Source organism: Halichoerus grypus, chromosome 1, assembly GCF_964656455.1.
Source record: "Halichoerus grypus chromosome 1, mHalGry1.hap1.1, whole genome shotgun sequence".
Lineage (NCBI taxonomy): Eukaryota > Metazoa > Chordata > Mammalia > Carnivora > Phocidae > Halichoerus > Halichoerus grypus.
The window spans coordinates 201,543,810-201,569,268 of NC_135712.1; the positions used below are offsets into that span (position 1 = coordinate 201,543,810).

At 52.9% G+C, this 25,459-nt stretch overlaps 1 protein-coding gene across 2 annotated transcripts in view; it reads right to left on the reverse strand.

The window, feature by feature from the left end:
• LIMD1 (LIM domain containing 1) overlaps positions 1-25,459 on the reverse strand; it is a 67,819-nt gene that overhangs the window by 38,330 nt on the left and 4,030 nt on the right. Inside the window, exon 1 of one of the 2 annotated variants that reach the window (XM_078078992.1) lies at positions 24,804-24,822. The exons of the other annotated variant lie outside the window; for it this stretch is intronic. The gene's annotated coding sequence lies outside the window, so the exon portion shown is untranslated. Of the gene's footprint in view, positions 1-24,803; positions 24,823-25,459 lie in introns of those variants that run through there. 2 annotated transcript variants of the gene reach the window in all.

Genomic DNA, 25,459 nt, shown 5'->3' on the forward strand with positions numbered 1-25,459 from the left:
CACCTGGTTTGTGAAATGCACCCACACTGACCACACCAGCCCCGCAGAGAGCACACGAGGCCAAGGGCCCTCAATTCGCTTCACCAACACTCCCTGGGAAAGTAGGTGAGGCCATCTGTAGGAAGAGTACGGTGTCCGCCAGGAAACCTAGCTGTCTCGGGAATTCACTTATGGAAAGCTCTAGAGAACCGAAGTAGTAGTTACTGCAGTTCTTCTGATTCAGCATTTTATTATGAAATGTTCAAACAAGAAGAGAGGTTGAAAGAATCCTATAGGAGAAACACCCATATTCCCCCACCCCCATTCTACAATCGTGAACATTCTGCTGTCAATCAATCCAACAACCCATCTTAGTTTTGATGCATTTTATTTTATTTTTTCTTTTTTTTTATTTATTTGAGAGAGAGAATGAGATAGAGAGAGAGAGCATGAGAGGGGGGAGGGTCAGAGGGAGAAGCAGACTCCCTGCCGAGCAGGGAGCCCGATGTGGGACTCGATCCCGGGACTCCAGGATCACGACCTGAGCCGAAGGCAGTTGCTTAACCAACTGAGCCACCCAGGCGCCCCTTGATGCATTTTAAAGCAAGGTGCAGACAGCAGTCCACCTCATCCCTAAGCACGTCAGCCTGTAAATCACTAAGAGTTCATGATTTGCTTATAGTTATTTTTTCCAAGATAAAAATCCATAAACAGTGAAATGCACAAACGATAAGTCTACCATCCAATGAGTTTTGACAGATGACCTATGTAATGCAAACCCCAAGCAAGATACGGAGTATTTCCAGCACCCTAGAAAATTCCCCAGGGCCCTTCCCTTCTATCTTCAGCACATGTGATAATGAAGAAAAACGCTCCCTCCCAAAACATCAACTCTCAGGAACTGGCAAGGTATTAATCATACCATTCTGAGATCCACTTCCAGACCACCCATCCCGAGCCCCCTTACTGACCTGACTCCAGATCCTACAACAAGCAACAAAGGCTGCTTTCTTCAGGCAGCAACTGGAGTACAAAGGAGACCATCCCTAGACTGGATGGGACGTCAAAGCAACACGGCTCTAACTCTGCTCACGAACCACCCCCGGGTCAACATCATCCTTTCCCTGTTGATCACGGTGGCCTCTTGGCTTAACCCACTGTCACGATGTTAGCTGCAGACAGCGGAGGAGCCGGGAGACCCCGTGGTATAGGCAGCCCTTCCTCCTGCCCACAGGGCGGGTGTGGGACGAGGGCTGGCCTTCCAGACGGGGCACCAAAGAGGAAAGGCAAGATTCATCTCCTGAGTCCCTGGGATGCTGCCGACTCACGATGAGGACGTGGGCTCCTCTGGTTTGGGTCCGAGGAATAAAGTCAGACCCCTCTGCCATTTCCCGCTCGGAAAGCATCACCAAGTGGCCAAGGACAAGTGCATGGGCCTCTCGGGGCTTCCTGCGACTTTCCAGCCGCACGCACACCAGGCCTTCCGTGCCCCCCGTGGCCCGCCCAGCAAAGCTCTCCTCTGGTTTCCTCTCCACCTGAGGGCTCTGACCTCCCCCTGCCTGACTCGGACTCCTGCAGCCCATGTCCTCTGACCGCCCAGCAGGGGAAAAAGCGAGGAAGGAAGCTGCTTGTGCTCCCAGCCGTCGGTCACGGAGTGAGGAAGGGCCCGTGAGAAGCCAAGTAGGTGGGGAAGTATTTCATCCTTGGGCCTTGTGGTACATGGATAGAAAAGTACTTCATGGGCAGGAAATAGGTCTAGTCTTCCTTTAGTAGGAAAAAAGAAAAAAAAGGAAATTTAATATTCTAAGGAATAATGCACCTACCCGACCCCGCGCCGGGAGTTTCCATCCAGCAAAGGATCTGCTGTCACCCCGTTCTCAGACCCAAGTTCTCGAAAGGCACTGTAACTTGCCGAAGGGCACACGGCTGGTAGGTCTGTGAGATGGAATTCGAGCCCAGGTTCTAACCCAAAGGTCCTGTTATCCCTGTCGGGTTGGCAACTGTGGCGGTTCCTGCCACACTCAGAGGGTGTCCTTCCTCACGTTCAACACACCACCTGCTCAGGGATTCGGACCCAAGCCCAGCCCTGCCCCAGAGCTCCCACTGACCACCCCGGCCTACCTCCCATTCTGCCCTATCCCCGGGACACAGCTGTGTTCCCACCTGGGACCCCAACCACGGCCCCTCCTGCCCTCCTGGAGGGACACCCACCCCACAGTGGCTTCTCTGTCACTGGCTCAGAACCAGGCTCCCTCTAGATGCTGGCCATGGGACGGGAAGCAAGGTGACTGCCCTCGGGGAATGGTCAGCCAAGGACGCAGGAACCTGGAATCTGCCACCTCTGATAGGAGAGCTGACCGATCTCACCTGCGGTCCTGCACTGAGTTCACTAAGTGCCCAGGGCTGGGGATGGACTCCGGCTTATGAAATAAGAAGAAACATATACATTGGCCTCTGTCCCCAGTTCCTTCCAATATTTGGTCTTTGACCCCAGTTCCTGACACAATCCCTTGGAATTTCCTGGTGATAGGAACGTCCCGGATGGGGGCTGGTCACTAGGAAGACCAAGCCATGATTCGAAGCTTGGAACTTTCGCTCCCACCCCCATCCTTCAGAGCAGAGAGAGGGGCTGGAAAAGAAGTTAATGATCCATCATGCCTACATGAAGCTGCCATAAAAATCCCCAAAGCACGGGGTTCAGAGAGCTTCTGGGTTGGTGCATGCATCCACATACTGGGAGGGTGGCACCCCCCAACTCCACAGGGCAGAAGCTCCCGTGCTCAGGACCCTCCCAGACCTCGCCCTATGCAGCCCTTCATCTAGCTGTTCTTCTTTATCCTTTAGCACATGCTTTATTATAAAATAAGATGGTAGACGTGTGTCCCTGAGTTCCATGAGCTGTCCTAACGAATGATGGAGCTCGAGGAGGGGACCGTGGGGACTCTGACTTACAGGTGGCCGGTCAGAAGCGCAGGTGACCACCTGGACTTGTGATGGCAGCTGATGTGAGGGCAGTCTTGTGGACTGAGCCCTTGGTCTATGGGGGCTATGCTACCCACAGGTAGAGAGTGTCAGAACTGAATGGAACCTTGGGACAGCCCGCTGGTGTCGGAGAGGTGGTGGGTGTGGGAAAGCCCCCACATCTGGTGTCGGTCCACTGTGAGTGTGAGCTGTAGCAGGTACAGAGAAGAGACAGAAGTGGGTCCTTGCAAGGTAGGGCTCAGCAAGGAGAAAAGGTTACTCGACCCCTCTGCTTTCACGTGGCCCCTTAGCTATAGTATTGTAGAGAAACGTCTAACAGAGGAAAAAGAAGGAAAATGTCATCACATGTTACTCTAATCATCTGAGCTCATAAACCAGGAAGAACATGCGGGAAAGAAGGAATTACATGTTTAGAGAGAGGGATATGCATTTCTCCCCCTTGCAGTTAGACCTACTGCCTAAAACCCATTCTCCAAACCGTAGCCAGCATGACTCTTGGAAAACAGCTTTAAGGAGATAGAAGTTACATATAATAAATGTCACACATTTAAACTGCACAATTTGGGGACACCTGGGTGGCTCAGTCAATTAAGCATCTGCCTTTGGCTCAGGTCATGATCCCAGGGTCCTAGGATGGAGTCCCACATCGGGCTCCCTGCTCGGCGGGGAGCCTGCTTCTCCATCTGCCCCTGCTTGTGTGCGCGCTCTCTCTCTCTCTCTGACAAATAAAATCTTTTTTAAAAAAGTTAAAAAAAAATAAAGAGTACAATTTGATAAGCTTCGACAGCTATAGACACCAGTGAAATCATTGCTATAATCAAGACAGTGAACACACCCACCATCCCCAAAGATTCCCCACCATCCCCAAAGATTCCCCACCTCCCCATGCCTTTTGCACCCCCTCCTTCCTCCCTTCCCCAGGCAACCACTGATCTGCTTTCTGGGATCACAGATTGGTTTGTATTCTCTAGAGATTATATAAATATGTACTCTCTTTTGTCCGGCTTCTTTCACTCAGCACAATTATTTTGAGGACTTCCGTGTTGCTGCAATTACAAAGCATTCATTCCTTTTCATGGCCAAGGAGTGTCCCATGTCTGGATATATCACAACGCGTTTATCCGCTGCCCTATGGATGGACATCCGAGATGTTTCCAGTTTGGGGCCGTGACAAATACAGCTGCTTATGTACAAGTGTGTGTATAGAAATGTGTTTCCTCTCTTCTCGGGGAAAGACCTAGGGGTTGAATGGCTGGGTCTTGCAATAAGTGTATGTTTAACTTTTTAAGAAGACACCTAACTGTTTTCCAGAGAAATTCTAACATCGTACAGCCCCACCAGCAGTTTATCAGACTTCTAGTTTCTCCGCATCCTTGCCAACACTTGCAATGACAGTCTGTTTAATTTTATGCATTCTACTAGGTCCATACTGACATCTCCCTGTGATTTTCATTTTTTTTTCTAGTGACGAACAATGTTGTGCCTGAGCAACTTCGCATTGTTGATTTACCATCCTGTATCTTCTCTAGTGAAGGGTCTGTTGCAATCTTTTGCCTGTTTTTTTCTTTTGGTTGAGCTATGAGAATTACCTTTTTTTTTTTTTAAAGATGTATTTATTTATTTTGAGGCGGGGGAGGGGCAGAGGGAAAGGAAGAGAGAGAATCTCGAGCAGACTCCACACTGAGCGTGGAGCCCGACACGGGGTTCGATCCCATGACCTTGAGATCATGAGCTAAGCTGAAATCAAGAGTTGGACGCTCAACCACTATGCCACCCAGGTGTCCCGAGAATTACTTTTATAACGGGGACACAAGTCCTTTATCAGATACATGCTTTGTAAAGATTTTGCTAGTCCTATTAACTCCGGCTGCTTCACCTCCCCGGACCGTCAGCTGCATTTGAACACACGGAGTCCACCGGGCTCTGCCTCAGCTTCCCTGTGTCACAGTCTGGATACTCTACCAAGGCAACAGCAAACCACACGGCTCGCCTCATTTGCTTCTCTCAAGAATCACCATCCTTTGTTGCCTGATGTCCAGTGTCCTGAACACCTTTGGTTCATACACTTGGTCTGGTTTTTGTTTGTTGGTGGTTTTTTGGTCGTCTCAGGAAGGAGGTTAATCCAGGCCTGTGACTCTATCTTTAGAATGGTGGGACACAATTTATACCTGTTTCTTCCTTTAATAACAGTCCCACAGAACATTATCATCATTTTACAAGCAAAGAAACAGACATTCAAAGATTATTAGAATGCCCAAAGTCGGGATGAGTAGACACCGGGTCCTCTCCAGTCCACACACTGCATTTATTTATTTTTTTAAAAGATTTTATTTAGGGGCGCCTGGGTGGCTCAGTTGGTTAAGCGACTGCCTTCGGCTCAGGTCATGATCCTGGAGTCCTGGGATCAAGTCCCACATCGGGCTCCCTGCTCAGCAGGGAGTCTGCTTCTCCCTCTGACCCTCCCCCCTCTCATGCTCTCTGTATCTCATTCTCTCTCTCAAATAAATAAATAAAATCTTTAAAAAAAAAAAAAAAAATAAAAATAAAAATAAAAAAATAAAAGATTTTATTTATTTATTTGACAGAGAGAGCGAAAGAGCACAAGCAGGGGGAGCGGTAGAAGGAGAGGGAGAAGCAGGCTTCCCGCCGAGCAGGGAGCCTGATGTGGGGCTCGATCCCAGGACCCTGGTATCATGACCTGAGCCGAAGGCTGACGCTTAATGACTGAGCCACCCGGGCGCCCCCACATGCTGCATTTAGAAGAGGGACTAAGAGAGTAAAGAGGAAGAAAAGAGGTCCAAGGGCTCAAAACTTCATGTTTTCATATTTGGGGCACCGCAAATCCACAAATAAAGCTCACTGGGGGGAGCAGAGCCCTTTCTTGGCTGCAGTTCTGAGGTGGAGACCAAAGCCACCCCTCCCTGACCAGAGATGTGGCCTGGGGTCCTGGGATTCCTGCAGGAGCTTGGGGAACGGGGTGGGTGTTTGAAAGATCATTAATAATCAATAGATTGGGGTGGAGATTTTTTTTTAACATGACATTTATCATTTTGGCTGATTTCCTTCTAGCACTTCTGTTAATAGAAATTACTTGTTAGAACTGTTTTAGGGTCACATTAAAATTGAGCAAAAGGTACAGATTTCCCATATATTCCTGCCCCCCATATGCATCCCCCACTATCAGCAGCCCCCAGCAGAGGGCTGCATTTGTTCCAACTGATGAACCTACACTGACACATCATTATCACAGGAGTCCGTAATTTATTACGTGAGCTGTTGAACATCCAATGGGTTCGGACAATTGTATAATGACACGTCTCCATCATGTATCACACAGAATAGTTTCACTGCCCTAAAAATCCTCTGTGCTCCCCCTGTTCATCCCTCCCTCCCCAACCCCTGGCCACCACTGATCTTCGTCCTGTCTGCATAATTTTGCCTTTTCCAGAATGTCATGGAAGTAGAACCGTACAGCATGTAGCCTTTTCAGATTGGCATCTCTTGCTGGGTAATATGCATTTAAGGTTCCCCCATGTCTTTTCATGGCTTGATTGCTCATTTCTTTTTAGCACCGCTGAAGAAGATCCCACTGTCTGGACGGACCACCATTTTATTTATCCACTCACCTCCTGAAGGACATCTTGCTTGCTTTCAAGCTTGGGCGATTATGAATAAAGCTGCTATAAATATCCACGTAGTAGACGTCGGTGTAGACGTGTTTTCAATTCATCTGGATAAACACCCTGGCGCAACATTGCTGGGATGTATGGTAAGAGTGTGTTTAGTTTCGTTAAAAAAAAAAACAAAAAACTGTCCAACTGCCTTCCAAAGTGGCCGTCTGGGATTCTTTTAAAAATCATAATATTCCCACAGGAAAGGGCAAGGACTAGGGACAGTTTCCTGTTTTAAATGATGTACGACAGGAGGCCGAGAGCCACCAAGGATTATTCGAGCGCTTCGTCCACCTGTCTTTCATGGCTTGTGGCCCAGGTAGGGCTAGCAGTTTACGTCTCCTCTTATCTATCAAAAAATAAAAAAAAAAAAGCTTGCTGAGGGCGGAGACCTGGCTTGCTGTTCTGGTAGCCCCACAGACAGAAGGAACGCAGAGGAAGTACCAGACAAGCACTGGATGCAACCAAAAGGCAGAGGCGGGGGAGGGGAGGGTGATGCAGGTTCGGGAAAAGGTAAGAAAGCCAGAGGCATGTGTACAGCTGGGATGATGAATGTGACAGCAAGGAGCCAGCTGGGCTGGACGCAGGGAAACTCCCGACGGTCCCCTGGGACACGGGGGGCGACAGGAAGTGCAGTTCTGAACCAGGAGGTGTGTGCGGTGCCAGAGAGGAAGGACAGGGGGAGACAGACAGACATCGAGCACCTCAGGCAGCAGGCCAGACTCACAAGGGGCTGGAGGGTTTGCAGGAGGGGCCAGGTTTCCTGCTGGGAGGGGCTCAAGCCTCCTGGGGCTGCTTCCAGGAAGAACCTCCTGGAAGACAGGGCCCCTACCTCCACCCTTGATGGGCCCCTCTCAGGTTGACCTGTCATCCAGGAGGCTGGGGGGGAGGGGGGAGGGCACGGCCTCGGGCAGTGGTCCAGAGCTTTCTATACAGTCTTCCAGGTGCTAGGAAGAAAGGCTGGGTACCACTAACACTGATGCATGGTAATGTCCTGAAGAAGCCAAAAGCAGTAAGACCGGCCTTACTAAAGGAGCTTTTCGATTCACCGGAAGTAAACAAAAAGCGTTACTATGCCAGGAATTCGACATTTGATGATCACTGTTACCAGCACGGCCGCGCTCTGGCTCCGTGTTGAGGGCCCCGGTGACGGACAGCTCGGGCCCGCCTCTCCCTGCACAGCCGGGGTTCGCAAAGTGCTTAAAGCCGGAGAAACTTTTCTCAAAAAAAATCAGTGGAACCTCAAATCCATAGAACAGACGAAAGGGAAAGCACTCTGGCCTCGGTGGCACCGAGCCGGCTCTCACTCTGCCCTGAGCCGCAGTTCCAGGAAAACTATTCGAGAACCAATAACTGATGCAATGCAGACACCACCCAGCCTGGGCAGCATTCCCCGAGAAGTAAGTTATCCCGAATTGGGATTAAATGATCTCCCGTGCACCCAGAGCCAAAAAGCGACTTAGGGTTAGGGCCATGGCACCTTGCCCACACTCCCTTGCAAAGGCTGGACTGACAAACAGGGAGGCCAGCAAAGCAGCCTCAGCGTGAGGCTCGGCAACAGGATTCCTGCCTCCTTTGGCCGAACGCACAGCCAACCTGGGTGATGACCAAGGAGGGGCCTTTTGTTAGTATGATAAGGTTTGAAATAAGAAGGCTCCATCAGGCTAGCCCATAGGGCCCTGCACAACACCCCCCCAGGTCCCACCTGGGCCTCGCCCCGTCCCGGTGACTGCACCTCTCTCAGCGAGGGAGGGAGGCCTCGGGGAGCTGCCCCCACCCCACAGTGGCCACCCCAGGGCATCCTCTGTACTCTGCCCGGACGCTGCACATCATGTGGGATCGCACAGCCAGGACCCACCTACTGTGCTGGAAAGGGATTGAGGCGGGGGTCAGGGCATCCGTCAAGGCTTGGGGGTTGGCAGGGAGGGGGCAGGTCTCCGTGGGGCACACGGGAACGAGTTATTCTGGACACAAGTTGAACAAGGCTTTTTCTTCGGCCACAGGCTGCAGCCTGTGGACCTGGGTGGTCAACAACAGGTTCTGGAAGAGGGGCCAAGCGTTTGGGGCAGAGCTGGACCAATGACCCGGGCAAGAGTCTTCCTCCCGGCCACACAGAAGCTCACAAACCCCCCTGGAGGCAGTGGGTGCTAGGCCCCTGACCCCCATGCCGATGGCCATTCTCTACCACGACCTCCAGAGACTCTGGTTCCAGTCTGGGGGCATAGCCAATGCCCCTCAGATGGTTCTAAAGGGCAGCCAAGGTTGAGAGCCATGGATGGAGATAACACAACCAATGTCCTCCTACCCAGCATCCCAGGCCTTCCCTGCTTCTGCCCTTGCTCCCAGGCACCTGAAGTTCCAGGGTCAAGGGCGGACACGTTCCCCATGCCACAAAGGAAGTATTTAAGGCCATTCTGGGCTATGGGGTCATTGCGCCAGCCTGCTTTCTTCACTCTGAACGCTGCTCAAAACCAACAATGGCTTCACTTCATCACAGTGGGGAAGGAAGTTTCTATCACAACTTCCTAATCCCTGCAGGTTAGAGCTCGCCTCACCAGACTGCCCACGGGTTCCAGCTGGCCCCAGGGCACTCCCGTTCTCCGGCCTCAATCCTTCCCTGCCCTCAGCTCCCCACTGGAACACAGAGCTCAAGGTGCCCCCGAGCAGGCCCTGCACCCCCAGCCCCGCTCCAGCAGCCACTGGGGCACGCCACCCTCCTCCGTCCTTCATCCACTGCCGGTCTCCACCCCCCACTGCCGGCACCTTTCCCAGATCTGATCAGCCCAGGAAACAGTTTTCCCCCTTGCCTGGAGCCACATGCAACACGGGATGCCACGTGTCACTCACCGGCAAAGACAAGAAACAATGACAGCGTCACTGAGGTGCAGCACACGTTGTTGGTGCAAGCCTAAATGTGGACCAGCCTTCGAGACAGCAGTGTGGCACCATGGAGCAAAAGCCTTAAAAAACCTCCACACCATCTGACCCAGTAATTTAATGGGATTTTTCCTAAGCAAAAAAAAAAATCAAAGATGCAGCCCAAAATAGGTGCGCACAGAGGGGGTGAGTAGATTAGCAGCTGCCTAGGATTGGGGGAAAGGGGGCAGGGAGCGTCTGCCAACGGGGGAGGCCTCACTTTTGGGGGGTGATAAAGATGTTCTAAAATCAGATACTGGCGGCGGGGGGGGGGGGGGGCCTGGGTGGCTCAGTCGGTTAAGCATCTACCTTTGGCTCAGGTCATGATCTCAGGGTCCTGGGATCGAGCCCCGCATCGGGCTCCCTGCTCAGCTGCAAGTCTGCTTCTCCCTCTCCCTCTGTGATCTCTCTCTCTCTTTCTCTCAGATAAATAAAATCTTTAAAAATAAATAAATAAAATAAGACTGAGCCCAACGACTGAGCCACCCAGGCGGCTCTCATTGTAATTAATTTAAATTTAATTTTGGATAGTCCCATGTATCGGACAACACAGTTCTATAGAACTATCTTAGAACATGAAAAATGCTCATAATACAATGTTAAATGAAAAAAGGAAGAGGAGACCACCATGCAGTATGCAACACACTGTTTTCCTTTTTTTTTTTTAGTATATTTATACATGAAGATATGCTGAGAAGGAAGAGTTATGATTTTTATTTTATTTCTTTAAGTCTCCTGCATTTTTTTCAAATATTCTACAATGAAAAGATATTACTTCATATTCAGAAATAGCAGTAGGTTGTTTTTTTTTAAGATTAAAGAATATTTAAAATTTAATGTATATTCACCACATCATGTTTTGGCTCCGAAATTCTCAGCCTCTGATGCCTAAAGGAGAAGTTCAAAGTCCTTGGAACACCCTGAGGCCTCAGCACCAGCGCCTCCCTATGCGTGAGCTGCTGAGCACCCGCCCCCCCACCATCTCCAAGATCATTCACCTTTCAGGGTCTTCTCACGTGATTCCAGACATACAAAAAAGTTATAAAAGTAGTACAAAGACTTCCTATATACTTTTTATCCAGCTCTCCCAAATGTTATTGTCTTGTATGATCATAATACAACTACCAAAATTCAGAAAATTAACACTGGTCTAACACATGCCTGTATGCAGATGTGTGTATGTATACGTACATATATGGATATATGTATATACACTGATCTACAGACCTTATTCAAATTCTATGGATTTTTTTTTTTAAAGATTTTATTTATTTGACAGAGAGAGACACAGTGAGAGAGGGAATACAAGCAGGGGGAGCGGGAGAGGGAGAAGCAGGCTTCCCACTGAGCAGGGAGCCCGATGCGGGGTTCAATCCCAGGACCCCATGACCTGAGCCGAAAGCAGGCACTTAACGACTGAGCCACCCAGGCGCCCCAAATTCTATGGATTTTACCAAGTGTTCCACTGATGTCCTTTTATCTGGACCAGGATCCCATCCCGCACCCCAACCATGGACAACAGAGCAGGCTGAGCTCAGGACGCACACTGTGTTCAGAAGGGATGTTTAGGCACAGAGGGGCTCTGATCTAAGTGATTCCAGAGCAGTGAGACGCCCCCACCTCGGGCCACAGCCCAAAGCCACAGCCACTGCTAACCATGAGGAACCAGAAAGGAACCAGAAAGAAAATCCTTTTTTTTTTTTTTAAAGGAAAAAATAAAATCCTGCGTTTTCCTTAGAATCACACAAGGCTGATTTTAGAAATGCTTTAAACATGCATTCGCCAAAGAGGGGAAAAAGGGTGTGACAGAGAAGGAAAAGAAGACCAGGCTGATGGAACCTCCAAGCTCGGGGTGCGGGGGGAGGGGTGATGTCTGTGTTCTCCGGTTTCCAAACAGAGCCTGTGTTCCTTCTCTTCCGCCCACTGCCCCAGGGATTAGGAGCAGGAGACTCCGGGCCGGGGAGAGTCTCCCCTTTCGGTGCCACCACCGGGAGTCACCACCACCCACAGGTTCCCCCTTGGAACAAACACACAGTCTGGAAGCATGCTCTGCTCAGTTCTGCAGCAAACCCAGTGAGCGGCCTTGGACAAGGCACTTAGTCGCTCTGCGCCCTACTTTCTCCATCTCCGAGCCAGGAAGGAATAATGGGCGCTCTGCAAGCTGGGCTGGAAGCATGAGATGGTGCTGGAACAGCACTCCCTCCATAACTGGCCCTGAGCCTTGCATGGGGACAATGTGGGGAGACCAGGTGGGAGTCCCATCACAAAACAGGGGCTTTCCCATCAGTGGGCTGCTTGCTCAAGAGGCTAACGCAGGGCAAATCATGAATTCCCCCTTTCTAAGAAAAGACAAAAAGCACTGCTTCTGAAGACTGTCACATTTCGAACCTGTGGAGTAGGCCGGCCATCTGCAGTGTAGACACAGACAAGATTTCCCTGGGAGCGAGGAGCAGGAAGAAGGGCATGGAAGGTTCTTTCTGGGCCCAGGAGTGCCAGGACCCGGTTTTGTTTTCACGGGACCGACCTGGCGGCTGACTGGGTCCGATCTGAAGGAAGCCTGCTTGCTGTCCAGACAGAAGAAAGACTTGCTCACCACCAGAAGCGACCTACACTCTGGCTGCGCCGGGGCGGGGGGGAGCTCCCTCCTGCTGCTGGTTCCCCAGAGGAATGACGAGGGGTTGGTCAGGAGGGTCCAGAGAAGAGCTTCCTGTGGCCCCCAGCTCTCCACTCTGATTCTATAAGGACTACATAAAATTAGACTCTGGCTGGCCTTCAAAAAAAAATCAAGCCGGTGGGGTGACACGGAGCCTCCCACAAAGTTCACGTTTGTCCGCTCAGATGCTTAAAAATGAAATACCTGTGTGCAAGAACAAAAGTCTGTCTTAACAGTGACTATCCCTAGTCGGAATGATGGGTCCCTTTTATCATTATTTTTGTTTGTTCAGAGTTTCTGACTTTCCTGCAGTTAGTTGTGCTTAAGTTTTTAGAAATGGCAAAAACCACAGAAGTGTTCTGTGTTCATGAAAGCTGGTTTGCAGGGCGGGGGAATCAAACCCTTGTGAGAGTATAGCAACTACCAAAAAAAGGGATGAAAATCACTTGTGAAGACGCTATTTCAACAGAAGAAGCTGGGAGGGTGTCAGCCAAGTGACGCCAGCTCAGAGAGCAGTTGGTTTAGAAAGTCACCCGTGGAGCAGAACCCAGAGAAACCCGTGACACAGCTGGTCAAGAACCAAAGGAGGGCTCTCACACACGGTTTGGGGGGGCGTTACAGGGCACGGCCCCTCCGGAAAGCTTTTTGGCAGCGGCCGAAATGTTAAACACACTCCTACTACATGATTCAGCAGTTCCAGGAGAAGTGGGTAAAGTATATCTCCACACAAATGATCACAGTGGACTTATTATTCAGCCCTGTGAAAGAACCCAAACATTCCCCCACAGGGAAAATGGAAACAAACTGCGTACTCCCAGAATGGAATACTACCTTGGCAGCAAAAAAAAAAAAAAAGGACAAACATGTGACACACACAAAAACAGAGCTGAATGTCACAGACAATCTCTGAGTGAACTACGCCAGACAAAGGAGTACTACGGTCGATTCTCGATATTCACGGTATAATGTTCCACGAAGTCACCGCAAATACCGAATTAGCGAATAGTGAACATTGCTCCCAGAGGAAATACAGGGTCAGGTTCTCACCAACCTCTTGGGCACAACGTTTTCATCAACTGATCGATACATAACCTTGTTTTATCTGTGCTTCTGTTGAAAGACACCAGATGTAATACATATTGTTGATTTCATTAACGTTGAACTCAGGGCCCACAGCACCAGGACTCGTGCCTGAAGGAAGCTTATCTAACACAGGTTAGATAAGCATATCCCCGGGACGCCTGGGTGGCTCAGTTGTTAAGCGTCTGCCTTCGGCTCAGGTCATGATCCCAGGGTCCTCGGATCGAGCCCCGCATCAGGCTCCCTGCTCTGCGGGAAGCCTGCTTCTCCCTCTCCCACTCCCCCTGCTTGTGTTCCCTCTCTCGTTGTGTCTCTCTGTCAAATAAATAAATAAAATCTTAAAAAAAAAAAAGATAAGCATATCCCCATAAGGCCATCGCAGCCTCCCTGAACTCAGGAATACCAGGCAGCACTTCAGCACTGTACTTGGGGAACGTTTCAAACATAAAATTCACCAACAAAGAGCACAAGAATGCAAAAACCATGGCACTAGAGAGACCGCACAAAAGATGCTTGTTTACAGGATGAGGGCCAAAGCGAGCAGGCAGAGCATCGCCCAGCTCACCCTCAGCTGGGATTGTGTGTGGGGCCACACCTCTGCACGTGTCCCCAGATGATCACCAGAGCGCCATGAGTGGATTTTGGGGTTCCAAATAAATTTTAGCAAGTAGGCAAATTCAAAAATACAGAATCTGTGAATAATGAGGATCGGCTATATGTGAATATCGTATGAATCCACGTATATTATGTTTTAGGACAGGTAAAACGAATAAACGAGGAAAAAATCAGAATACTGGTTGTCTGGGAGTGGACACTGACTGGAAGAGGCCCGAGGGAGCCTCCTGGGGTTGAAGCTCATCAAGATCTTGACAGGAGCGCAGGTTACACGAGCGCGAGCATTCGTTAAACCCATCCAACGACACATTTCAGGGTATGTGAATGCAACTTTCTAAAAACACAGCCACAAATTCCTTGACACAGCCTCCATCCAGAGGTGGGGGGGAGTCGACCACCCCTCCCCGTGAATGGGGGAGGGCTCGTGACTGCTTCGACCAATGGAGAACTGCAGAAGTGACACCAAGCCACTTCCACGGCTGGGTCAGAAAAGGCCACGCAGCAGAAGGGCCCTGGGCCTGCCCCCGAATATTCCGGGGCAGAGATGGAAACCCCACCAACAAAGTGCACAGCTGGGCTGAGGCCCTGCTGGTTTACTCAGCATCAGTTCCCTTCTTCCTGCTGCCTGCTCCCCTCGCTTCCTTTGCTCTCTGGCTGTGAACTCGGGCAGGGCTGCCGCTCCCCACACCCACACACCCACCGCAGGCATGGGTGGCTCTGAGGGGTGGCAGCCGGGGGCCACGGGCAGAAGAGGGATGACTGGCTCTAAAAGTGGCCTGACCTCCGAGGCCAGCCACCAAAGGGCCTCTGTCTAAGCCCCACCGCCAGAGAGGAAGGTGTCAGCCATGCCAGAACAGGCCAAAGACATTCAGGCCGTTGGAGGCTGCCTGGAAGGCCACCCAACTTGGCCACTCTCCCCACACCCAGGCAAGGCCTCCAGAGCCCAGCCAGAGGTGCAGACTCTGGGCCCTTGTCGGCCGGGGCCCAGCGGAGCCTGATCCCAGAGGGCCCTCTCCCACTTCTCTTGCAGGAAACACTGTCTTTCATTTCTCTAAGGACAGCGAGGGGACCGACGGTCCCCTGGATTCTCCGCCTGTCCTCACTAGACTCAATGTGTTATGAAGGTCCTGGAAAACTGGCTCAGCTACAACGACCACCTGCTCAGACCCCAGAGTACCTTCTTCCTCCATCAGAAAACACTCACGTCAGGGGCTGTGAGAGCCGTCCTGCCCCCTCTTGCAGCGGGCATGCGGCCTCAGTGGGCTCATTTTGGGGGGTGGCAATTGGACCTATTACAATCTTTTTGTTTAAGCATTTGTGGATCTGAACAAACCCACTGGGCGTGGCTTTCAGATGGGACAACGTAAAGACGCTTTGATATTTGGGGGCAAACAATAATTTTAAGTGCCTATACAGCAAGCAATTACCACAGGCCATACTCTAAATGCTTCAGGAGCACAGCCCCGACCGACAGAAAAACAGCGCAGGCTGCCTGCGAGTTTACACTTTCAAGTAGCCACACTTAAAAAGTAAAAATGGGTGAAACTGGGGCACCTGGGTGGCTCAGTCAGTTAAGCGTTTGCCTTCGGCTCAGGTTGTGATCCCAGGGTCCTGGGATCTGGTCCCACACTGGGCTCCCTGCTCAGTGGGGAGCCTGCTTCTCCCTCTGGCCACCGCTCTGCCTACTTGTGCTCTCTCGCTCTCTCTCTCTCTGTCAAATAAATAAATAAAATCTTTTTTAAAAAATGAGTGAAACTAATTTTAAAGACCTATTTTACTTAGCCCAATACATTCAAAGTATTCTTGGTTAAACACAGAATCAATGTAAAAAATATTAATGGGCTCTTTTACATTTCTTTTCCCACACCAAGTCTTCAAATCCCCAGACTGTATTTCACACTTGGAGCACATCTCATTCGGACCAGCCACATGTTCAAGTGCTTGGCCGCTGCCTAGGGCTAGTGGCCCCCAAACTCACCAGTACAGATCTCTGCTAACAAGTTAGTCTTCATAGCGGCCATGTCCACATTTTCCTGGTGGGGAAACTGAGGCACAAGGCTGTCGAGGCATCTGCCCAGGGGAGATCCAGAGCCCACGCGCAGTTCCTCAAATTCTGACTTTGGTATAACAATGAACGTCTTCTTGGCTAAGAACCCGCATGTCTGCCAGCACGTTACCTGCTCCCATCCAAACTTCCCCAGGACTTTGGTCCCTGGAACCCTGCAAGGTTTCCACCCAGACAAACCCTGGCATCCCAACCTCTTCCAGCCCCTCCAGCCTCCAGAAGGCTACCCGAAGCACCTTCCACCAGGTGGGAGAGCTCATACAAGTCCCTCTTGGTCAGGGTGAGGTTATGACGGCTAGCCGGGTGCTCCTGCCTGCCTAGCATTCTCTAGCATGTGCGTGAGGGGTGTGGACTGGCCCCGGAGCGTGTGTCCATCCCAGCGGTAACATCCCCACTCAACGCGCTGGCACTTGGGAGGGAGTCGGGGAACGTCCCCTTCCTCCTTTGGCCAGGGGGTTCACTCACTCGTTCGACAAGTGCTATGTGCCGGGCCCTGCCCCGGGCCCTGGGATACAGTGGCGAATAGAACAAACACTCCACTCTTGGGGCGCCTGGGTGGCTCAGTCGTTAAGAGTCTGCCTTCGGCTCAGGTCATGATCCCAGGGTCCTGGGATCGAGCCCCGCATCGGGCTCCCTGCTCCACGGGAAGCCTGCTTCTCCCTCTCCCACTCCCCCTGCTTGTGTTCCCTCTCTCGCTGTCTCTCTGTCAAATAAATAAATAAAATCTTTAAAAAAAAAGAACAAACACTCCACTCTCATGGAGCCCACATTCCAGCAGAGGAAGGAAGCTCTGCAAATCCTAATTCCATCTCCTATACACAGTAGGTCCATAATGACTGCCGAGGGAGCATGTTCTCTGGGCTTAGAACTGGGTGTGGTGATGGACAGAGGTGGGTGAACGGTCTGGGGTAGGGCTGGGGTGAGGGGCAGGTGGGGGCAGGTGACCCACTCAGGGGTCCCACCCACAACCCCAGCTTCAGGACTCCAGAGCTCCACGTGGCCAAGCAAGACAGGAACCATCCAGAGACTCGCCCGGGTTACGTGCTGTCTCTTCTCGGCAAAACGGGGCCAAGCCTCAAGTCTGCCCCAAGGAAAAGGACATCTCCACGTTTAGAGACGCTGGAGGTTCAGCTATCTGGCCCACCTGCCACTCGTCCCGTCACCCAAGTCCTGGCCCAAGCAGCTCAGCGCTCCGCTCCGCTAGGCTGTCCGGGCATCACAGCCACCACCGGGCACGAGGGGACAGAAAAATGACGTCTGTGGCATCCGCAGCTTCTCAGTCTACCATCGCTGAGCAAACGGGGGCACTGTAACCGGGACATTTTTACCTTTATTCTTCTGCAGGCCAGGCCTGTGTTTTGTATTTTGAAACTTACCACTAAACTCAATATTTGGTTTTATTTCCTCGTTTTCCTTATTTAAGTGCTGCTTTTTATACAGCTTAAGGGTTTTTTTTTTCCCCAAAAAATGCAGTTTTGGCTTCGTGAGTGAGACCGAGGACGCCAAGCATTATTAGCGGGAGTGTCACCCTGGTTGGGTGATCTCTGGAGGGACTGATCTCATGGAGGGACGCGGCGGGCCAACTCAAAGAAGTGCCTGCCATCACCAACCACTCGCCTGCTGCTGGGGGTGTGTCCATTTGACACACGCGTTTTGCACCCACGTCCCATCCCAGGCTTCTCTGCAAACAGCCCTGACCCAGCCCTGGCTCCGGAGGCTCGCGGCCCAGAAGGGAACAGGATTTTAACGAGCTCGGGACGTCCAGTCTCTACAAGGTGAGGAGTCCAAGGGCAAAAAAGCGAAGCAAGATGCCCAAGCCGGCACGTGCCCACCTCCTGCTCTCCTGCCACCAGCATGTTGACGGTGAGGGGACCTCTGTCAGCAAATGCCCCGGGGGGGCCCAGCACAGCCAGCCGTCAGCTGGGCTGCCCCCAAGCCCATCTTTCTAAATTCAGTACCTCCCTGCCCCACCGGGAAGCAATGCAAGCCACCGTGGGGGAGAGAGGAACAGGACGGGGACCTTTCAGCAGATGCAAAAGCCAGGGCGAGCCCTGACCGTCATGTGAGCAGATGTGGCCTCAAGTCGGTTCCGCCCTCCCGGAAGGGAGGCTCGGGAGGACGGGGAGGCTGCTGTTATGGTCAGAGAGGCTTCGGGCGGCAAAAGGCAAGCGGGCTGCTATCTGAGCATGCCGAAATGACCGCCACGTGCTGTCCGGCCCAGAGCCTGCTGGGACATGTGCTCACCCCCAGACTCAGGGCCTGCACTGTAAGACGGCTGCCCTGTCCACTCATCCTCAAATTACCTCAGTCTCTACCCCTCCCAGGGTCAGCTGAAGGGCTGGTACACACTGAACTCAAGGCCCCTTCTCTCCAATGACAGGCGGCCTCAGAGCAGGCTTCCAGAATGTTCCACATACTGCAAATGCATGTGTGGATGGAGGTCCCTGAGAGGCTCCCAACAGACTTCCAGTAACCGGGAGTAACCAGTCCTTGCTCTCCTGGGACACGCAGAGTTGAGTCACAGGCCGAGAAAGATGAGGAAGGAACTTGGCCAAGTCTAAACTCATGGCTCTCAACACTTAAAAATAGCCTGGCTGTGGACCCTAAAGTATTCCCTTTGAAACGCTCAAGCAGAAAGTCTCCAGTCTTCCAACGTGACCCTGGCATTCCGTGTCCAGCTGGTTTCCCTGGGAGGGGACAAATGAAAAACAAAACCTGGAGCAGATATAAATATTTGCTGGCAAGTCCTACCCTGCCATTGATGCGCCCTGGGAATTCGGGAGGCCTGTTTTGTTGTTGGGTAAGGTTTCTGTTCACTTTGCCAGTTGGACTCTGAGCGTCGTTTCATCCCATGTTCGGTTCTAAGCATCCCCGCCCAGTCCCGGGGTTGACACTGATCCTCAGGCCGAGGCATCCCGGCACACCCCTACCCTTGCCCACAACACTTGGGGGTGTCACAGGCTCCCCGAGAGCATGGCCTGCTGGTCCTAACCCACAACCATCAGAGGAACACAAGAAGTCAGGGGGTTCAGGGGTCGTGGGCAGGTAAGGTCCCTGCGTGGCCTCTGGGTGTCCTTCTGAGCCTCGTGGTCCCACCTCGGGCCTGCAGGGAGGGGCTGGTGGCGGGCTCCTCCAGCCAGCTCAGGCGCCCCTCCATGCCCTGCCGCCCTCACTGCTCCACCACAGAAGGGGACGACCTCAGCCCTGACTGACTCAGGGCCGCATTCCCCCCGAAAGTTCCCTTTGTCAGAGAGCCACTGTGCTCCCAGGAGCTGACAGGCAGCGCAGCAGAGTAGTCACGACCTCAGACTCAGCCAGGCTCCTCGATACATGTATTCAGCAGGTTACTTAACCTCTGTGTACCTCAGTTGGCCCGCCTATAAAATGGGGCTAGTGAAACAGGCTTATTGGAAGGACTGAACAAGCCAATGCCTGTGCACTCAGCAACTCATTTTAGCACAACTATCTCAGAGCCATAACCGCAGCTACAGATCCCTTCCCCTCCTCTCTTCACACCCCAACTGAAGCCCCTCCATTCCTCCAACAGACAGCCTCTGAGCACCTGCTACGTGGGCCCCTGACGGACCCTGCCCAGCATCCGCTGACCCAGCACCACCAACGCCATCACACGAGTCCAACGAGGAAGCCTGGTGCCAGGGAAATCAAGGTCAATCAAGGTCAGCAAGCCCCGCAGCCAGTGCTACTCGCTGTCCCCCGAATTGAGGACCCCACGTTTCATTAGAATGAGAGCCCCCAAAAGGCCTCCAGGGTGGGTGACCGACATAACACCAGGGGCTCCTTGTGTTTGATGCTTTCCTAGACATCTCTCCTTTCCTCACCCCACTTTCCTCAGACACACTCTGCAGAGCCCAGTGAGTGACCTCCGGCTGAGTAAACGCTTCTACATGTGGCCAGAGAGCCAAGAACAGCCGTGCATGATGCATCCTGAGTCACGGCGGGCTCCGCACTGGAAGCTTTCTGCACAAAATCTTCACCCTGATTATCCTAAGGGCGGCAGGCACCTCAGTGATTCATGGCTCTTGTTTCAGTTGTATGTATTTTCCAGATACTCTAAAGTAAAAATGATTACCATTTGCAATAGACAACGCAACCATAACTAAAATACAAAATTGCTCCTTGCTTCCGTAGAGGTCTGGGAGGGGGAGGGAAGGCTAGGCCATCCAGCCCCCGCCTTTCTGGGCTCTCACCGCTGCTGACAGTGAGGCTGCCCCGTCCCTGGGTTACTCAGTCAGCTAAAAGCCAGGCATCCGATGGGACCCAGAGTCACAGACACAGCGCTCTGGGCCAGGACGAGCCCTCAGAGGTCAGCGTGGCTCCGCACCGAGGAAGAGCGGCTTGGCCACTGTCACGCCTCGGCCTACTGGTAGGATCAGGCTCAGAGCGCCTGGCTTCCTCACTCCCCAAATCGGGCCTTTCTTCCACAGTTCCTCATCCTGTGTGGGAGTCATAAATCAAAAGATATAAAGAAGGGGCGCCTGGGTGACTCAGTCGGTTAAGCGTCTAACTCTTGGTTTCAGCTCAGGTCATGATCTCAGGGTCATGGGATCGAGCCCCACATAGGGCTCCACACTCAGCCCAGAGTCTGCTTGAGATTCTCTCTCCCTCTCCCTCTGTCCCTCCCGCTCATGCTCTCTCTCTCTCTCTCTCTCAAATAAATAAATAAATAAATCTTTAAGGGTGCCTGGGTGGCTCAGTTGGTTAAGCGACTGCCTTCGGCTCAGGTCATGATCCTGGAGTCCCAGGATCGAGTCCCGCATCGGGCTCCCTGCTCGGCGGGGAGTCTGCTTCTCCCTCTGACCCTCCTCCCTCTCATGCTCTCTGTCTCTCATTCTCTCTCTCTCTCAAATAAATAAATAAAATCTTTAAAAAAAAAAAAAAAAGAAATGTAAAGAAATATAACTTTGTTTTTAAACCTCTGGCAAGAACTGCCATGTCAGAAGGTCAGCTTCATGCTGTGGATTATTAATGGAAAAAACAAGACATTCTTTCCTGGTCACAGAGGAATAGAGCAGAAACATACCATCCCAAGGAGGGAGGACGGCAGAGAGACAGTGTGTGACGGGACCTGGCCGACGCCGTGGGAACCTGACGTCGGGGCTCCAGCTAGAGACCCCCCTTCCTGGAGTGGGGTCGCAGGGGCAGGCATGTCTGTGCCAGACACAAGGACGCCGGCTGGGGAAGGGCAAGGACAAGGGCCCTGGGGGATGGGGGGAAACCCCAGGAGCTCAGGGCCCAGCAGTGAGGCTGGTGTGATGGAGCCCCTGAGCTCAGTGTGTCTGGGGGTGGGGGGGCCGAGCATGGCCTACCGGCCATGGTGAGGGAAGTGCGGGGTCACCGCCAGTCACGTTCTGTGCCTCCATCCGGTCACACAGGTGCATTCACCTTGCGAGCGCCTATGACATGCGTATACTATACATCAATAGAAAGCTAAACACCATACGCCTTCCTGATTTTGTGAAGGAGATTACCTGGTCTACCAAAAACAACGCACACAGGCTACCCGATTTCTAAAGGACTGGGTGTCTCTGTCCCGGGCCGCGCACTGCGGGGCGGGACAGGCAGAACCAGAATCTGGGGTGGCATTTACAGCAGTTACCCGGAGGATCAGAAATGTACTTCCGGGGCACCTGGGTGGCTCAGTCGTTAAGCGTCTGCCTTTGGCTCAGGTCATGATCCCAGGGTCCTGGGATCGAGCCCCGCATCGGGCTCCCTGCTCAGCGGGAAGCCTGCTTCTCCCTCTCCCACTCCCCCTGCTTGTGTTCCTGCTTTCACTGTGTCTCTGTCAAATAAATAAATAAATAATCTTTACAAAAAAAAGAAAAAGAAATCTACTTCCGCAGCAACGAAAGCAGGGCTTGTTAGGTCCACACTGTGGCTCAGGGTCTCCGAAAGGAATCTGGGTATAAGTTCCCCGGGGAACCACGCTTGGTCCTGCCAGCTACTCAGAGCCAGATGGTTCATGAGCTTCTGGCACCTTCTCTTCTACTTCAGCCCCTCGTTTGGCTTTACCGAAATGCCTGGTATTTGGGGGGGTCATGGGGGCCTCTAGGGTTCATGCAGGCCTCTGTCCTGGAATCCTGGGGGGGGCTACCCTATTATAGGATTGCCCCATGTTATTTTCTCTTGCCAGGAAAAGTGCTCTGGAACCACCCTCAATTTTTCATTCGGGGCTAGATGTAAGCCCCACATTTCAAGCATCCACTGCTCATAAAGTCCGATAGGGAGTGCTTCAAAGGGCATTAAGACAATCCATGTGGTATTCGAGGTTTGCGAGACTGTCCACTAGGAAGGAGCAGATAGGACATTTATTTACACGGTCCTTGTCTGGACAGCTGTGTACTAGTCAAATGAAATCAGGTGTGACGGGCTCCCCGGCTCCCGGCGGGGGGAGGACTCACACCTGTTTACAGGCTCCCAGGCAAAGGTGGGTCTGCCGCTGCATCCGGAAGATCCATGGGGAAACAGGAAAACCAAGGACAGAAACAGCCTCTCCTCTCTCTGTGCAGGATGGGAAGGAGCCCGCCCATTCACTCGCTGGGTGAGGGAGACCCCGCAACCAACCTCTTCTACCCCCCCACCCCCCCACCCACATGCCTGACCAAGTCCGGCAGAGCCTCCTCCACTCCAGGGCAGAGTGTGGTGCTCTCCTTGGTGGCGTTCGCAGTGACGGATCCCCAGACCCCCGGCCCAGAGGGAAGGCACAGGTCCTCCAGGCTCAGAGCCCACCGCTGCCCCCCGCAGCAGCTGTGTGCAGAGGGAATCTGGAGGGACAAACAGCAGCAGGCCAGCAGGTCCCCCCATGGGAGCGGTCAGAGCCCAACTGGTGTGAAGTGCCACCGCTTACACCTGTGTGATCCTGAGCAAGTCATGGGCCTCAGTTTCTCCCCCGGGAACAGAGACTACTGGTGTCTGACTGTGAAGGGTAACGCAGGGCACATCCCCAAAGCCCACCGCGCCAAGGGCCCTAGACAGACGCTCGCTAGGATCAGAGTCACGGAGCCCAAGGGTCACTGTACGAGGGGTCTCATGTGCCTGAGGACGGGGGCTGTGGTGGCCACTTTGAGGCGGTGGCCTCACCCGTCAGCCCCTCGGGCTCTGCCCCTGCTGCCCAGGGCCGCCTTCCCCGAGGTCAGGCCCTTCCCAGGGCGGCCCACACCTGATGACCGATCGAGGGGGGAGCGTGAAGGTCCAGACAGCTCCCCGCAAGTGGGGTCGTTTCTGAAGGGCCTCTCCAGCTCCGCGCTCCCTGCGGCTGGGCCCAGGCCCATCAGGCCCACACTGCGGCGGGAGCCTTCCTCTGCCCGCTCCCGCGTCCCTCCCCTCCTCCCAAGGGCTCCCCCTCGGAAGCCCCTGCGCGCCCCACTGTCTGAGTCAGCTTCCCGGGAAACCCAGGCCGTGACAGGTGGCTTCTCTGTATCCTTTTTCCTTGGGAAGGGAGGCGGGAACCCGTGGGAGGAAGACAGTGGATACCGTGGTGGAAAAGGCCAGGAAAGTCAACAAAAGGCACGGTGACCTCTTCCCTTCCTCTGCAGTGTAAACAGTGGTGTTAAAGCAGGAGCCGCACGGTGGGGAGGGCAAAGCAACAGCACTCACCAAGCAGCATCCAGAATCTGTCCTGGCCTCTGTCCTCACGGGCAGAAAGACACCAAGAGACCACAGAGGAAGAACGAAGAAAAAAGAGGGGGAGAAGCAGCCCCTGGGACCACATGGTAGTGACCTCACAAAGACGGCCAAGGAAAGTGCCAGAAGCGTCCTTGGAGATGAGCAGATCGGTTACTGGAAAGTGAGGTGTCTTCAGACCTGTGTGTCCTCAAAGGCAAGAGCCCGAGGTCTTCCCACAGTGTAAACACCCACAGGGACGCCTCTGTTGGCCCCAGGAAGGGGCCTAAGTAACCAACCCAAACATCTCCTTTGCTTGGCTTCTGGCTAGACCTGCGTCAGCTCTGACGGTAACGACGTCCCTACCCTGCCTCTCGCTGCCAAGACCCTGTAGCGAGAGCCCTTCTTCTACTTGGAAGTAAAACTTCCTCCTAATTCAAGAAATGCAAGGTGTTGGGCAGACATGGTCTTCCAAAGGACACCAGATCTAGGGAAGGGAAGGCCTCCGTGTGGGGAGCCCCTCAGCGGGGCCAGATGCTTCGCACCACAGATCGGGGGGTGGTGGGGAGCCCTAGAAGACAGAAGGGTTTGTCCAAGGTCCCCCAGCAGGGCGAGGCCAAGGACTGACCGCGAGAGGCTCCGATGAGAGACTTCCTCCTCGGCCACACGGCTGGCCACGGGAGGTGCGGCCAGCCACGGGAGAGCCGACAGAAGCCCGGCTGTCAAAGCTGCTGCGGGGCAGGGCCTGTCCTGTGTGCTGGGCCGTGCGGGCCCCGGCACAGCTCTGCAGAGAGCAACTAGAGAGGGCAGCCAGCCCCAGCCCCACAGTCCCACCGCTGGGGGTTCCTCCCACAGCTGGGCTTGCGCCCTGCGGATGGGCCCTTCTCAAGGTCCACCGGGACAGCTACTTTGTGACCCCGGGCACATCCACACAACGGTCACACTGAGCCAGCTCAACACACGCTGACGTCCAGACACCCCGTTCGTGGCAAAGGCAAAGAGCAGGTGCACGGCATGGAGCACGGGGACTCACACACACACACATACACACACACACAGCACGAATATCCATTACACCCGGGGCACTTGACTAGGAGCCCAGGTGGGAAGGACACTCACTATTCACTGTGCGGTTTTTGGTTTGGTTTTTTTTTGTGGTCTTTTGAGTTTTCTACCCACAAATACCATGCTTAGGCAAAAAATAAAATAGGAGTCCACTTACATGAACTATCCAGAATAGGTCAGTCCACAGCAACAGAGCACATCTGGGTGGTTTCCAGAGGCTGGGAGGGAGGGAGAATGGGGAGCGACTGTTTTTTAGGGGTACGGGGTTTCCTCTCGAGGTAATCAAAATGTTTTGAAACTATTAGATTTGGTGTTTGTAAAACACTGAATGTACTAAATGCCGCTGAACTGTTTACTTTAAAATGGCTACTTTTGTGGTGTGTGATGTTCACCTCAATTAAAAATGAAAAACAAAGTCATAAAATAAATAAATACAGACATAAGACACTTTTCCGCATCTGTGCTCAGGAGGCAGCATGGCGATGCTGGTTAGAGGCTTGGGCAGAGCGTCTGACCTGTGGGGCTCGACTCGCAGCTTCGCCCAGCACCACCACCTGGGAGGCCTCGGTTAAGTGATCGGACTTCCCTGGGGCTTTATTGTCCTAGTCGATGAAACAGGCCTAATGACAGAACCTGCTTCCCAAAGTGGTTGCAACTAGTAAATTAAATGGTAGAAGGTAATTGCCCAGCATGGGACCTGGTGCAGACTGGCCCCAGGGCCTTTGCTCCTGCTGTCTGCCCACCCAGAACGCCCTCCCCTGGGGCAGATGCTGCCTCCTTCAGGCCTTTCCTCAAATGCCACCTTCCTGATGG